The sequence below is a fragment of the Balaenoptera musculus genome, chromosome 8, assembly GCF_009873245.2.
Source record: "Balaenoptera musculus isolate JJ_BM4_2016_0621 chromosome 8, mBalMus1.pri.v3, whole genome shotgun sequence".
Taxonomy (NCBI): domain Eukaryota; kingdom Metazoa; phylum Chordata; class Mammalia; order Artiodactyla; family Balaenopteridae; genus Balaenoptera; species Balaenoptera musculus.
This window is the reverse complement of record NC_045792.1, coordinates 96,735,220-96,751,297: the sequence shown is the minus strand read 5'-3', so window position 1 is coordinate 96,751,297 and position 16,078 is coordinate 96,735,220. Positions and strand designations below refer to the sequence as shown.

General features: G+C 42.0%; 1 pseudogene; it reads right to left on the bottom strand.

The window, feature by feature from the left end:
- Positions 1 to 709: 709 nt before the first annotated feature.
- On the bottom strand, positions 710 to 1,313 carry LOC118899569 (annotated as a pseudogene).
- Between the last annotated feature and the right edge of the window lie 14,765 nt (positions 1,314 to 16,078).

The window sequence follows — 16,078 nt, the reverse complement described above, 5'->3', positions numbered from 1 at the left end:
TCTCTCCCCATTCTCCCTCCCCCATTCTCCCTCCCCCATCCAACCCAAGTCATAAGGATTGTACTTCAAAAATATGTTTCAAATTAATCCACTTTTTTCCACTTCCACCGCTCCTAGCCTGGTCCAAGCAATGATCATTTCTTATCTGGACTACTGTAGAAACTCCTGGCTGGTGTCTCCACCTCACAAGTTTTGCCTCTTCTCCAACGTGAAAAAATGGTTTATTTTTCACATAGCAGCCTAAGGGGTCTTTTAAAATAAACCACAATGTGATTACACTATGCTCCTGCTTCAACCTTCCAATGGCTCCCGTTGCATTAGAACAAAACCCAAATCCTACAAGCCGCTGCGCGAACTGAGCTCTCACCACCTCATCATCTCTCCTTTGCCCCATTCACCCCTCCCTCACCCCAGAAAATGGCACAGTGGCATTTCAGTTCCCAATGCTCTGACCTCTCCTCTGTCTTAGGATGTATGTTTTGTCTGCCTAGAAACCAACGACCTCCAACTCCCTCCAGCTTTTGCAGTGGGGTGGGGGGAGGGGGGATTGTTTGTCTTGTGTTTGTTTGTGTGTCTTTGCCGAACTCTTTTTTTTTTTTTTTTTTTTCCTGCTGATACTCATCGCTTTATTAGTGCAGAACTGTGGTCTGGGAAAGGGGAGCCTGGGATGAACAGGACCAGCACCCATCTCGGGGGGTTTTCCTGGACATCAGGGGTTCCTCCATGCACGTTTAGAGGTAACACCTTCATAGATGAAATCCCCAGAGGGCAGCGCTGTGACTGCCAAGCAGCAGGGGTAGGAGGGTGCCCTGGGCACAGCTGGGCCCTGGGACAGCAGGGCTTCGATGTCAGGCTCCATGTGGATGGTCAGAATGCAGCGGCTATACCTGCGCCCAGGTACACGGCCCAGGCCACTTCTTTGCCACACACCAGAGACCAGGTGATGAACTTGGGGTCGGTCCTGAGGGCAGTGGCGGCGACACTGGGCGTGGGCAGAGCCTCGCGAAGGAAGGCGAAGAGCGGGTACACCTGCGAGCCATTCACCTCGCGCTTCTCCACTTCTCGAAGAGCATGAAGTTGGGCTCGAACCTGTTGCCTGGTCTGACGTACTTGAGGCAATTCAGGATCTCGTTTTGGGCGTTTTCCTGATGCCCAAACCGGTTGCACGTGAAGCTGAGCACGACCAGGCCTCGGGGCCCGAGGAGCCGCCTCAGCTCCTTCACCTGGGTGTCGTCCTGGACCCCTGTGCCTCCGAGCGATGCCAAGTCCTCAATGAGCAGGGCCCTACCCCGCAGGGCAGGTCCACGCGGCATGGGTGTCGGAGAGGAGAGGAGAGGGGAGAGCTACGAACTAGAAGCACCTATTTTTGCATCTGACTCATCTGACAGGTCTCAGCTCAAATATCACATTTTTAAAGAAGCTTCCGTGTTCGGCTAGGTTCCCCAGAAAATGAAACCCAGGGCAAAAAGCTGCTGGGCTATTCTTTTAATAGGGAAAACAATCCCAGGGAGCAGGAAGGAAGAATTGGGAGAGAAGCAGGGAAGGAGGAAGAGCCAGTGTGTGGATATGCTGGCCATCTCCAAATGCAGCTGATCTCTTAATCTGCAGGACCACACCCCCAAGAAGTCTTGGGACCATCCTTCAGAGGCAGGCAAAGGGGAGATATTATCCTCTGGCTCCTACCTCCCAGCGCTCAAAGGTTCAGCCCTGGGATGTTAACTCCCCTGTATTTCTAGGCTGCATGTGGGCATGGGTGCTGAGAAGCCTCCTGGTGGTTCCAACAGGGTGACACCAGAGCAGGAAGCCAGAGAAGTGAGGTACAGAGCGGGAGCAGTATACTGTCAGGTCACACCTATGTGAAGTCGTCAGCACCACGCAGAGCTACAACAAGAGACAAGTGAGGAGTTCCCTGGTGGCGCAGTGGTTAAGAATCCGCCTGCCAATGCAGGAGACGTGGGTTCGAGCCCTGGTCCGGGAAGATTCCACATGTCACGGAGCAACTAAGCCCATGCGCCACAACTACTGAGCCTGCGCTCTAGAGCCCGCGAGCCACAACTACTGAAGCCCGCGTGCCTAGAGCCCGTGCTCTGCAACAAGAGAAGCCACTGCAATGAGAAGCCCACGCACCGCAACGAAGAGTAGCCCCCACTCGCCACAACTAGAGAAAGCCCGCACGCAGCAACGAAGACCCAACGCAGCCAAAATAAATAAATTAAAAAAAAAAAAAAAAGAGACAAGTGAAGCTGAGAAGATTCAAAGTGGAGGAAAAAAACTGAGACCTTTGCCCTGATCTACTCCAACCCCATCCAGGTCATCCTGTGTATTCATTCATTGGACAAATGATTTTCAAACACCTCCTAAGAGCCAAGAGTATGCTAGTGACAGTGACGCAAAGAAGTATAAATAGACACCACTGCTGCCTTGGAGGTGCTCACATTCTAACGAGGTTGATGGTTAAAAAAGTATAGGAGAAAAAAAAAAGATAAAAATCACTGTAATTATAAACTGTGACAAGTGGAGATAAGAAACAAACAAGGGGGAGAGAGAGAGAGAGAGAGAGAGAGAGAAAACAGGACCAGTGGGCTGGAACTCACGGGAGGAGGGGACAATGGCACGAGATGATACAGGAGAGGTTGACAGGAGTCAAATCATGTAGGTCTTGCTAGTTTCTTCAAAGAAGCCTGTTTTTTGTTTTCCTTCAGAGTATTTATTTATTTGAGTCTTTAATTGCTTTCTGTCTACCTGACTAGACTAGAAGCCCCATGAAGTCAAGGACCAGACGCCCTTCTTGTTCTCCATGGTATACCTAGTGCCTAATCACAGTGCCTGGAGCCTGGCAGCCTTCAGTAAATAATAATTGTTGAGTAAATCTGTTGAATACAGGAATGAATGGATAGGAAAGCACTTGCTGTGGAGAGCAAGGACTTACAGCTCAATGGCGTCAGGCTCTCATAATCAGATTCATGCATCTCCACAACAAGGGACCAGAAATCCTACAAGGATGTTGACCTGAGTCTTCCTGGGCTGTGCTTGGGTGAGCAGGAAATGCTCCATTTTCTTATCTGATCAAGTCTTAATTTAATTAACACATCTTTATTTCTATTTAAAACTTTCAATCAGCTTACACTGAAGCCCTAGGAGCCATATTATTGTTTTAAGAGCGGCTCCATAGCCTGCCCCTGATCCATTACGTTTCACTAATGTGATGTAAATTAGTATTATTATTATGCGCTGCCCTGACAGCTGGTAAAATGGGGAAGTCCTCAAATGGCCTAACCACATGGTCCCCTCACCACTCTGCCCCCCAAGCCAAATAGCCCTCCTTTTCAAATGAACCAGGTGCAATTCATTTTTTTATAAATTTATTTATTTATTTATTTATTTATTTTTGGCTGCGTTGGGTCTTCGTTGCTATGCACAGGCTTTCTCTACTTGCGGCGAGCGGGTACTCTTCATTGCAGTGTGCCGCCTTCTCATTGTGGTGGCTTCTCTTGTTGCGGAGCACGGGCTCGAGGCCCGTGGGCTTCAGTAGTTGTGGCGCATGGGCTCAATAGTTGTGGCTCGAGGGCTCTAGAGAGCAGGCTCAGTAGTTGTGGCCCACAGCTTAGTTGCTCTGCAGCATGTGGGATCTTCCCGGACCAGGGCTGGGACCTGTGTCCCCTGCATTGGCAGTCACATTCTTAACCACTGCGCCACCTGCAATGCTTGCTTACTCCTGAGTAGCAGATTTCAATTCCCTGACAGCCCATGGAATTATTCAAACACGCCAATCACATCCTCCCTAAGGAACCAAGGGGCACCTCTCTCTCTTGATACTACAAAACTTGCCTCCTGCAGCCCCCAGGGAATTCACTCTTTTCCCGAATGCAGCCCCCATGTGGTACTGCACGGAGCAGTGTCCCCTTCCTCCAGACTGTGAGCAATACGGACTAATAAACGGCTGTCCGTCTCATCCGTCCAGTGTCAGGTGTCATGTGTTTGGCTATCCCCATAACCCCAGGGCATCCCTCCTTCCTCCACAGGGAGGGACTTAAATGTAAAATATGCTGGGACTTATATGTAAAATTTTACAATGTGACATTGACATTGAATAGGAGATGATCAAAATAAGCAGTTTAATCTTTAGAGGGTATATTAGTTTGGTCCATCTGCAGGTATCAGAGACCAAACAGCGTGGGGGTTTTTTTGTTGGTTTTGTTTTGTTTTGTTTTTATTGGAGTATAATTGCTTTACAATGTTGTGTTAGTTTCTGCTGTACAATGAAGTGAATCAGCTATATGTATACCTATATCCCCTCCCTCTTGGACCTGCCTCCCACCCCCCCAAACAGCATGGTTTAAACAAGAGTTTCTTTCCCCACCACAGCGTAGCAGCTCTCTTCCTCAAAGTCATCAGAGGCCCAGACCCTTCTATCTTGGGGCTTCTCCACCCCTAGGGCATGGCCCTCATCTGTATGTTTCTTATGGTGGAATCAGTGCATTTTCTTGTTAGGATAGTCCACAAAAATAGCTGCAGATGCCCCCAACTCCGTGGCTTAGGACCAGTCAGCTGAAAATCTGGAGGCTCCAACACACCTTAAACTTTTAAACCTGAAAGCAGTTGGCACACCCACCCCCTCAAATGGAGTCTAGCAGAGGGACAATACAGAATCTTGGTTAAGAACTAGAATTCTAAAGCGTAACAATTCTGGGATCAAATTCCAACTTTGCCACTTGTTGGCTGTGTAATCTTCAGCGAGGCACTGACCGTACTTTACCTTTCTGAATTCGTTCCTGCAAATGTAAAACGGAGTTAATAACAGAAAGCACCTCAAAGGGTTGTTTTAGGGATTCCATGATATAACATACGCCTAGCAAAGCGCAGGCACAGAGTAGGGATTCAATGAATCGGCCATCTGGTACGTCCTTACCCCACTTGCCCAAGGAATGAGCTCATAAATATTCAGGCTCAGGGGAAATTTTGACCTAGTGTATGGCAATGAGACGTACATACACACTTAGACATTCTGAACATGGGAAAGCTTATATAGGGCTATCTTACATGACTATCTTAAAGGGAAGTGTTATGAGGATTAAATTAAATGAGTTAATATGTATTAAATGCTTAGCACAGGGTCCAGTACATAGTAAGCACCATGTCGGTATGAGCTATTATAATTATTATGATCATCATATCTATAAGAGGTCGGTATTACTTATTGGTCCTTGTAAAAGGCTATGGGCATGTAAATGTAAAATATTACAATGTGACATTGTCTCCCTTCCCTGAGAGACTTTCTGTGTATGAGGTAACTGGCAGTTTCACTACCCCCATTTGTGCAGTTTTAGTGAAGTTGGCAATTGCTAACATAGTAAAGGGGACATGTGCTACCACACAGCTGTACAAGGAAACAGAATCACATTTTTTGAGGGTTCCTGACGGCGCAGCACTTTTTTCAAAAGTTCTCTGTACAATTTTCAGTACAAAAATAGGTGTGAACTGTGTGCCCTTTGGAAGGGAATGAGTTGGCCACTGCAGTGCTAAGATTGGTATTGTTCAGAGAATGAAATTCCTGTTCACTGATGTTGTTTTGGGTTGGGCTGACCTTATGAACTGGATTTCTTTTCAGATGGGTGTATTTTTCCTTATTGCAAATTTCCTTCAATTCATCAGCAGAAATTCTAGCCACTTTGCTGGGAGCTTGTGACCCTGGTTTGGACGGCTTATGTACTCGCCTTTCGACAAATGTGGATTTATTTATTTTATTTTATTTTTTTGCAGTTCCTGCTTGGCACTTCCCGCTTTCCCTCTGGGACGCCATCTTTAGCCTTCTGTCACCACTCTCTGGTTTCATCCCCTATGAATCACTTCCTTTGGGTCACTTGAGTTTTTCTCCTGTAGGAGAGTCTAATCTTTTTCAACAACTAAGTTAAAAAAGAATTTCCGTTCCTAGACTCCTGCTTTACCATTCATTCACTGATTCCTGAGCTTCATGGCTTAGTTGCAATTCATACATCCATTGACATATTTATCCATACCATAGGTGTGGCCACGTTACTCAAAGGGGCATTGGCTTTTCTAACACAATCCATGCCATACTGTGGCAGTCCTAAGTCCTATCAAGGTTTGTTGCCTGAGAGAACTCATTTTCTCTGAATTTTCCTACCCACAAATGTTTATTTTACTTACTTATCTACAACTTATCTTCTTGCCAGAAGAATTTAAGGCTGCTTATAAAAATGCAAACACTAGAGGAAGATCAAATAAACTGGAAATAAGAAACATGAGGGAAAGCAAAGGTATAGAAGTAAGATGCAAGTTGTGGAGCCCTTGCGACAGATGGGACAAAAGTTGGCTCAGAGCCTCCCGCTAATCAACGCAAGAGAGAAAAATGATGGATTACAAAATGCACAGGGTCCCTGAAGGATAAACACACCAGTTGCAAAGGCAGAGCATAATTGTTCTAAATCGACAGTGTCTCCCATGGACCCTTCCAAAGAAGTTCAGTGAACAGTATCCTAGTAACATCTTTCTCAAAACACAGTGAAGGATTGCCTGGGCCCTCCTTAACAATACCAAAGCCCAAGATAGCAGAAGTATTTCTACCTGAGGCTACAAAACTGGGCTAACCTCCTCTGACAATACCCAGAGATGAAGGCTGGATGGAATGACCTCCAGGAGGGCCTCAGAGAAGAAAAATGAAAAAAGTGCCTGGTGACAGCCCTCGGACTTCTGGGGCACTGTAAAATGCCAAAGACCACTCAGGAGCTAAGGATTTGATCAAATCTATTGTTTGGGGCTGTGATGACCACAGAACCTGTTTGTTTCATTAAACCCAGTGATCTGAATTCCACTGCCAACCTTTACCCCCGTCCTTGGCTTTGTTGGGCCCTTTTGTCCCCCAAGAAGAAAAACGGAAAAGGAGGAGGTCAGAGTCTTGAGAAAGGCTGGGGGGCAGCCCCGGGCAGGGATGCAAAAGAGGGCCACGCCCACATAGGCCCGGAAGAACTTCAGTGGGTTCTTTGGCCCCATACTGACTTTCTTTATTGACTTTTAGTTTATATGAAATTCAGTTGAATCCACTGTGCATGCTGACACTGCCTAGCAAAGATGGCAGTATTAGCCATGGAATTTGCTTTATGCGCTATCAAAATTTGCATAATATCTTTTTCACTAAAAATGAGGTAGCTCTTTCCTATCAGGGCCCTTCAGTTTAAAGCTCATGATATAACCCAGGAGATGGACAAACTATTTCCAACTGGAGAAAAAAATTTTTGAATTTATGTCAATAAAACTCAGCTTTTGTGGTCATTTCTTCATTGTTGTTAGTGTGAAATTATAAAGTGTCTTCACTCTGAACCTCAAAGAAATCAGCATGTAATTTTCACATGAATTTTCATAATTGTCCTGTGGAGTGTACAAGGGGGATCCACATTAATCCAAGAAAGCAACGCCCATATGTTTCTGTACATTAGGAGAGGATGGAGAAGGGGAGAGGGTAGGGGCAAGAATGAAAACTTAGAAAGAGTGACAATCATCAAAATTGAAAATCCCTCAAAATGAAGGATAATAATAGCTTTCTCTGAATCACCATCAATCTGCACAGAATATTATCACCAACAGGAATCCTGCATTTACCAAAAAAAGGAAAGAGAAAGTATTTTTTCTAACTTCTTTTTTGTAGATTAATGGCTAACTTAACCTCCAGTATGGTAATTCAACATAATCTAGAGTTGATACAAATGCTCCTGTATAGGCTAAGTTTCACTAGTAAATTTAATTTTTTTTTTTTTTTGATGAAAAGATTTTTTAAAGTGTTACCAAATTTAGAAATTGAAAATAAAATTTTAAGACTTTCAAAACTATATGTTACTAAAAATAACATTGACCCTTGATATTTGTCTGAGGAGTCTCTGGAGAGAACAAGATTTCATCCCTTGAAGATAAATGGAGCCAACTCATCTGCAGTCTTTGGTTTAATTAGCTAAACCCTTCCAGATGGAGAACATTCAAAGCAAAGGAATATTTCTGAGCCCCCTGGAATTGTTAATAAGCATAACAGTATGTTACATGTAAAAGAAAATATGTGTCTTTTATCTTTGCCTTTAAAAGGCAAACGAGGAAGTACTTGGTAGCATTATGATTTTCAATTTGATTACTGAAAACGAAATGTTCTAATTTTATTCAATGTTGAAGAAACAAACATTGTTTGCTTTTCTCCTGTGCTAAGCACTGGGGAGGGAGAAATAAGACAAGACTCCTGTCGTTATGGAATCTATAATTTAACTAGAGGTTGCATTCTCAGTGCCCGCGGCACATAGTAGGGGCTGGATAACTCTTTGTTAAGTAAATGAGTGACTGATACGACACTTAAATAAGGAATTGCATTAATAAAAGTCTGAACAAATTACTGTGGTCAGAAGGGAGCATAGGGGCCTCAAGTTGTCAGAGAGGCTTCACAAAGAAATTTGTCAGGTAGGAGCACAAAAGACTTCCAGGCACAGAAAACAGCATGCGAAAAGGCATGCAGAAAAGACAGAGTAACGTGTACTTAGGCAACAGCCAGTGATTCGGTGTGCCTGGAGTGTAATGTGTATATAGAATGTGCCTGGAAGACAGTGAGACAAGTGAGATGGGTTGGGCCTCATTTGAAGAGGACCCTGAAAGCCTAAGTTTGGACTTGATCCTTTAGTATGTGTTGGCATTTTAGAAAGATGGCGAGAGACACAGTACAGAGCGTTCATGGAAGGGGAAAAGGAAGTAATAGATAACGAACGGTTAAGTGCCCTGTTTGCCACTAGCACTAGGATAGATCCTCTACATATTTACATTAAATCTCATCCAAACCTTGCAACACTCCCAGTGGGTATATAATATTGTCCTCCAGTATCCAAGGGGGTAAACTCAGAGAGGTTAAGCGACTTTCCCCAAATCACACAGCTAATAAAAGATGGGACTAGGATTTGAAACCAGGGTCCTAAAAATCTTGTTAGAGAATAAAAAATACCATTGGACTCAAACAAATTAGAAAAAATATACAGTGGAAGTTTGGAGAAAGTTAGTGAATATGGAGAAAGACACACATGCAAGATACAAGAAAAGCATGACTATACAAAAGGATATTTACAGTAAGGCAGATACAACACAGGAAGTGGGAAGATAATCATAGAAAAACCACAACATGTGTTTTTAAAATGCAAAGCCCCAGGGGGGAGAAAGCGAACGATACAATAATGCCATTCACTCTGGCATCCTGTGCATTTGGTTTTGCTCTTTACTCTTTTTTTTCTTTTAACTTTAAACAATTTGTTATGAGAGTAACAAAGATACAGCTCATGATCTTGCAACTCTAATGCCCTAAATCAGAAACAGATGGTGCCTAGTGTACCCTGTTTCCTAGAAACTGCAGAATTTTGAGGACAACACCCTCTATGCACTGCACCACTGATTTCAGTTCCTTCAGAGATACTAATACATGGCTAAATAATGTGGTTGCTGGGCATTGTATTGGAACATCTGTTTTCCTTGCTCCAGAATCTTTTCGAAGGTTAAAACTTCTCTCCATATTTATTGTATTTTTCTTTCTGATTTCCAAAGTAATTCATTTTTATTGTTAAAAATTTTGAAAATATTGAACAAGGAAGAAAATTTAAATCCCCCGTCCTGCCACCCAGCAATAACCAATGACCCGTTAAAATTTTGACGATAGCCTTCTAGTCTTTTTCCTACACATGCACACACACGTGCACACACACACACTTTATAGAAAATAGGATGTATAGAAAATGTTTTTTAATATGTTTTGTGCACTGAATTTATCATTAGCATTTTTCCATATCACCAAATATTTATGACGACTGCTAGTATTCTATCATATTGCATACATTAATTTATATAAATTGATCTTTTTCATTCAACAAATTCAATTCATTGAACACCTACTATGTGTCAGAACTGTTCTTGGCACTAGGTGCATTGTGGTGAGTGAAACAGGCAAAGTCCCTGCCCTCATGAAGTCTACAGTCCTATTATTGACATCTAGCTTGAAAAGTTTTATTGTTAAAAAATAGCATGGTGAGGGAATTCCCTGGCAGTCCAGTGGTTAGGATTCCGTGCTTTCACTGCCGAGGGCCCGGGTTCAATCCCTGGTCGGAGAACTAAGATCCCGCAAGCCGCGAGGGGTGGCCAAAAAAAAAAAAAAAATAGCATGATGAAACCTGGCAAACACTATCTCTGCTATGTGATTGACATCATTGGTGGACATTATGTAGACAGCTGGTATCCCTGATATGATGTAACAAGAATGGCACCTTAACTCTGTGGTCTTCCTCCCAGGAACCAATAACATCAGTCTATTCATGATTTTTTTAAAAATCAAACCAACCCAAATCAAGAGACATTCTACAAAACACCTGACCAGTGCTCCTCAAAACTATCAAGGTCATCAGAAATAAGGAAAATCTGAGAATCTCTCACCAGCTTAAAGAACCTAGGGAGACATGACAACTAAATGTAATGTGGTGTTCTGGATAGAATCCTGGAACAGAAAAAAGACATTAGGTAAAAGTAGGGAAATATGATTAAAGTATGGATTTTAGTTACTAATAATGTATCAATACCAGTTCATTAGTTATGATAAACGTATCCTACTAATATAAGTTGTTAATAGTAAAGGAAATGGGGAGGGAGGGTAGATGGAGTATATGGGAACTCTTTGCACTATCAAATTTGGAACTTCTCTGTAAGTCTGAAACTATCCTAAAATTAAAAGTTTATTAAAAAAAAAAAAAAAAGAACTTTGTGACAGTCATTCTTGTATCTTGAAGCACATCTCTGATTGTTTCCTTAGGATAAAGCCCTCAAAGTGAAATTGCCAAGTCAAAATGTATAGATATTTTTATTTACCAGAGATTATTCTTTTAAAATTATTCTTTTTATATGTAGATGTTTTGCTGACTTCTTGAACATGTTTTAGCCTTATGTCTTTATTTCAGCTTTTTCCTACGTGCAGACTTCTGAAGCTGGAAGAAAACCAAAGGGATCATGAAACCCAACTGCCCTGTTTTACAGATGAGTAAACTGAAGCCCAGAGGACTGAAGTGACTTGCCCAAGGTCAAGTGGCTAGTTAACAGTGGGAAGTAGAGGGACTTCCCTGGTGGTCCAGTGGTTAAGACTCCGCCCTTCCAATGCAGGGGGTGTGGATTCCATCCCTGGTTGGAGAACTAAGATCCCACATGCTGCACAGTGCAGCCAAAAAATGAGAGAAAAAAAAACAACAGTGGGAAGTAGAACCCATATCCCTGCAGACTCTAATCTGTGCTAGGCTGTCCCTGGGTGTGTCTAAATGAAATAAAATTTTCTGACTCATAGTGGAATTAGCAATCAACACTCAGACCTGTGTCTATTTTCTGTAAGTAAATGTAAGTGTTTGCTTCCTTTGTCTTGGACGTGGTTGCTAGCAGCTAAAAGGATTTTTAAATAAATTTAAAGAATGGATTCAGACACAACTAATAGAACTGCTTGACTAAATTCTTGGGTATATCAGTTTTCCTTTCTGAGCTATTGCTTCCCTATCAGAAAAATTAGAATTCCAACACCTACTTCTTAGCCTCTGACAGGGACCTTGTAGAAATTAAGTACCTAAACGCGGATATATCTGCAGAAGCCTTAGAGATGTCATTTAAGGAAAAGGCAGTTGAATGAGAACAAAGGGCACATTTTCTGTTAAGTGGTCTGTCATATCCCAAGAAAGTTCATTTCCTTGCCTGTATAGTCTCTAGACAAGGAAAAATCCCAGACTTGGCATTGGTAAGGAAGAAGAGGGCGATGGAAAGGAAGGGAGAGAATTGTTAGACTTCTTGGCTGGAGTTCAGAAACAAATAGTTCCCGAGCCTGGCATTGTCAGGGGCCAGCGTCAGGACCAGCCCAAGAAGGCAGACAAGGAACATTACTGTTCCTGACTTGGCTCTGCACACCGTTACTCAACAGAAACTGATGCGTAAGCAGGATCCTAGAGGATGCAAGAGGGGTATAAACAATCACTGGGTGCGGACCTGTGGTTGCCTATAGAAGCTCTGCCAGGCCCAAGATTGTAGTCGTACATTCTTATTTAATTTCCAGACATTTTTGCAGGATTTGGGCGATGACAAAAGCAAGCTAAAACAAAACTGAAGTCTGGGATTTAGAAAAGCATTGGCCTCTGACCTCAAACTGGAGCCTCTAATCAAAGTCCTAACACTTGCTCAGGTCAGTGAGCAGCCTTGCTTTGCGATATGGAAATGACCTATTTGCCTATAAACATCTGTCGGCACCTGCACCAAATTGAAACTTGGCAGACAAAATGAGGAAGGGGTAATACTTCTTAAAACTCTATTTTTATGCTTTGAAGCTTTTTACTCTTTGAAGGAATAGAACAGGAGAAAGAGTTAGAGAACTCACAGGAGGAGATGAAAGGAGAAAAGAATTAAACAGATGGCAAAAACTCCCAATTGTTATTAATTGCCATCATTGTTTTGCTGAGGAAGATGCACAGACATTACCCATGACGAAAGAAGTGACAGCCCTGAGGTTTTAAGAAAGGACAGAATGAGAATGGAGCATTTGAAGTGGGTGCAATGTCGCAAGAATCTAGATTCAAATGAGAATCTATACTTAAAAGCCAGAATCGCTAGATTCTTAATTGTATTGTGCACTTTTACATGAAAAAGCAGCTCTGGGTTTTGTGTACATGCAAGTAAAACTGTTTACTGGATCAGCTTTGATCTTGGTCTTTAAGCTCAATATTAATTATATTTTATTGAGATGACTTAACTGTCCCTGTTAAGCCCGCCTACATGTCTGGTTCCTTGTTGATACCTCCAATTCCACCATTAGAGTTCCACTTCTTTGAATTAGATGGTAAATTGATTACTTATCACATGTTAATTCCAGTCAACTGATAGCAGCTGTCTGAATCACTGTGTTGAAAGGATATTGAGGTAGGAAAGGACTCCCACAACTGATTAGCAAGATGAGCAAGGGAGGAAAGAGTGACAATGCTCTGTGGGTTAAGGGAATGTGTGTTGCAGTACCCATACCTCTGGGAAGGGTAATTTATTAAGCTTTTCTATCACTGGCATCTCAGAGTGAATTCATCTCAGATCATTTCCAGTGCTGGTTTCAATAGGTATAGCACATATAGAAGCAAAATTCAGGATATATCGTTCAAGCAAGGACTTTCTTTTCTGATTTTGTGAACTAAGTACATGCAAGCTCTTACAAAGATATAAAAATAACATTTACGTAAGCATGTAATGAATCACAACATATTGAAATTTATGGGAAATATTATAGGAAAGGTGAAAAAAATCCAAGGCATTATGGTCCCCACAGATGAGTCCAAAGCACAGGAAAATCAGGTCTGGGTGGGAACCCTGGGCTTTCAGGGGCCATCAGAGGACCCTGCTTTCTGAAGTCATGGTGGTTTTCTAAGCCGGTAGAAAGAATCATGAAAAGGGAAGTGAAATGTCACCGACACACTTTGCTTATTCCACAATTTTGCTTTTTAAAGAAACTTCTCCTGATGGGCTCTGCTCTGGGGGTTTCCTGGGGAGAATTTCAAAATTCTAGACAGAATGTTGGGGCAATTATTAAGAACCTACAATGTCACCCTGGCTTCCCCATGAGTTACCAACCCTACAGTGATGTCTTCTCTGTTTCAACAAGGCCCACGCATATTAAGGTTCTCTATACTGGGGTCGGATCAACCTTTCAAAAAAATTTTTTTAACTATTTACAAAGTTTGGTTTGAGATCCAATAAAATTCTTATAGCAAATCTACAACAAGAATGTCTAATAGAGTACTTTAAGCACTGAGTTGTAAGGAAAGACATTTAAGTAAATCTAAACTCTTCAGTAAGAAAGGGAAAGCTCTCGCAAAAGGTCCCCAGCCTTCTCAAAACCACTCCTCACTCCAGTTCTCTCCATGCTTCTAAGACTTTTTGCCTGGAATGCTCTTTCTCCTTTTGGTACATATCTCTTTTATATTAATTAACATATTTTACTGTTATCTGTATTTCTCCTTTGTCTCTCTGTTAAACTGGCAGAGTCCCAAAAGCAGAGAGTGTGAAAGTTTTATTCTGTCCACAAATACTACTTCATGAGCACTGAGGAAGTGCTGGTCACAATGCTAGGCACCAGTGATACAACAGAAAACGAGGCAGATAAGACCCCTGACTGTACAGAGCCTATATCCTGAGGGATCTTTCTAACCCCAGTGACTAGCACGTGGTAGGCGTGCAATCAAGACTGCAAGAATAAATGAAGAATAAATGAAGCTCCTGCCAGGAATTTGAATTTAATCGCTATGATTAACACAGCAACACACAGGTGAATGGCAATTAAAAAAAAAAAAAAAGAACAGAAATAGAAAATCTCAAGTCATTTGCATTGTGGTTATATCCCAAGTCATTTCTGCTATCACTAACAGCTATTATTGAAAGTAACTGTCCAAACAGCAGGAAACCACATTCCTAGAACCCAAGTAGATTTCGTAAAAAATATTCAATGTGAAATAATGCTAATTTCAATTAAAGAAATTATTACCTAAAAATTAACTAAGATCCTTATAAATGTAAGGCATGACTATGACTTCTTACAATACTCCTTGAATTCACCATGTCTAGAACATGGACATGAAGGTCAAAGAAGGCTTTGTAGTCAGGAAAACACTAAGCAGTAATCGTTTTTTTTCAATTGTAGAACCTTTTATTAATAAAATGTAGTAAATTAATCTTAGTGAATTTTCCCATACCTTAGTAAACCCAAACATGCTTCTGTACAAACACGAAATCCCCATACTCGCCAAAACAAAACGAAAAATCTGGGTATTTTTAACATACGGGGAAAATGACAATAAAGCAGTGTTTCCCCAATTTTTTCCCATAGAACAATGGTCCAATGAGTTGTTCCTTGAAAAGAGCATAGAGTCTGGGAAACACATCACACATAAGGCCCAACTGGAGCTTTACAAAGCACACTATCATATTAATGTCTCTGAAAAGTTCTGCAGGAAAGAAATATGTTGAATTTCATTTATCATCATTTCCCATGCTTATTTCAACCACTGATTTCTTCTTTTAAGGAATAGCTATTCAGTTAGTTTAGGAAAATCTGCTTTAAAGTTCAATTTACAATACCCGTCACTTATACTTAGTGGTGATCTAGCAAACCAAGACACTCTCAAGGCAAACCAAGACAACAGTGTCAAGCAATAAAGATATTTTTCCTATGAAAGTATCTGTAAATAAAACTTGCTGCACAAACAATAATCTTGGTAACATTCTGCATTATGTTTCTAAATGAAGTCACCCCCTAACCACTAGATGGCAATATAATTCCACTTATGTTACAACCATACCATGCCAGTATATTAATAGTTCAAAGGGTAATTGAGTGTTCTAAGAATGTATATGCGCATTTATTCATCTTTAGTCACTCTTTCAAACACTTATTAGGAACTTTTAAGTTCTGAGAGCTCTGATGGATGTTGAAAATAAGAGGAGGAATGAGACAGCTAACTGTCAAAAACTGTAATTCCTGGATTCCTGGGAAACGAAGATGCCCCATCAATTTACCAACCACTTTTTTTGTGGGCCCCTCCAATGTGCTGCAGCCTTTGAATGGGCAAAACTGCTCTGGGGTCATTTGCACGGGGAAGGGAAGGGAACGCTGGCTCTCTCCTTTTCGTGCACACTCCGTGAGAGCAGTTTCAGTGCAGCACTTGGGGGCCCTCAATGTTTCATAGAATTTGTAATGAACTTGGTCTCTTTTTCATTATAGTCCCTCATTCTGTCTCCACAGGCCTCAGAGTTAAGTCCAGTGGGAGTGGGGAAGAAGATAAACCATACTGTACTCAGAATGATCCCTCCACTACAGCTAAGTCCTATGGCATCAGACTGTAACAGGTTCCTTCTCCCCTAAAGCAAAATTGTTTCCCAAGACTCTTTTCAGTCCTCTTGCAAATAGGCTTGAAGAGCAAGAAGTGAGAGACAGTGAAAAGGTGATAGGAACCGTGGATTGTAGGTGGAATGGAGGGATTGCATTGCGAGAGTTGGTGTC